Source organism: Gadus morhua, chromosome 10, assembly GCF_902167405.1.
Source record: "Gadus morhua chromosome 10, gadMor3.0, whole genome shotgun sequence".
Taxonomy (NCBI): Eukaryota; Metazoa; Chordata; class Actinopteri; order Gadiformes; family Gadidae; genus Gadus; species Gadus morhua.
The window spans coordinates 12181156-12182221 of record NC_044057.1 but is presented as its reverse complement, the minus strand read 5'-3'; positions in this window follow the sequence as shown (position 1 = coordinate 12182221).

Genomic DNA, 1066 nt, shown 5'->3' with positions numbered 1-1066 from the left:
AGAGCACGGAGGTCACGGGACGTGATTCAGGAAAGCCTGTGGGAGTGGCTAATATGAACCACATTACTGGTGTGGTTCAGTCAGATGGCCGCTGGGGGCGCCGTGGTTCAGGTTATAAATATAAACAATATTCGTGGTGCAGTTCTGTTGGATGACCGCTAGGGGGCACCGCTGTGTTGGTTATAAAGGTACTCTGAGCCGGAACGCTGCAATACAATTTAAAGGTTCAAGTTACACGTCCCAGAACATGACTTACATGTTGCAGCTGTGTCGGTTTTTAAACCCCAAGTGCTTGGACGTTCTCTGATTTAATTACGTTTTAAATTAAGCAAATCAATTATATAATAATAAAAATATATATATATATATATATATATATTGAAGTTATTCAGCAGACACGTTTTTCGTATTTTTCTCGATGAATTAAAAGGATCCCCCCAGAATTAGGCATCTTAAAGGGTTGCCTTCAAAGTCATGTAACCTAACCCTGTATTTTAATCCTTTTGTTTATGAAAAGTAGCCAACGACTTCCTCCCAGGTAGCCGAGCTTACAATCAACTAATCAATTAATCTAGCTATTTTAAAATGTTTCACACGCTGCCGCCGACGTTAAACGTGACGTCAAGCGGGAGAGTTGCGCAGTCGCGTCGCACTCACACTGATTGGCAATTACCTCTGTTGTTAAAGATGACCCAAATAGGCCTACAGTGCAGAACTATTAGCCTAATATCGATCCTTAGATAATGAGTATGGGGGTGTATTACTTCGGATCGAACACACTGATAGTTATAGTTTCGTTTGGACGATTTACTGTTCGGTTGTAGACGCTTAAAGCTGGATCCAAATAAGGCAAAGATGGCGGCATTTCGAGACGGTGCCTGTCAGTAATTTTCCTGTTGGTCCACCTTTAACATCCGTCTGTCTTCAGAGCAATAGAAGACGTGTGTGATATCACCCTTAGCATTTTATTTGCGTTGCTTATTTTCATTTCTCCAACGGCCCATTATGTCAACGTTTCACGCATGAAATAGATCCATTGTAGTTTGTGTTCATCTGCTCAGGAGAT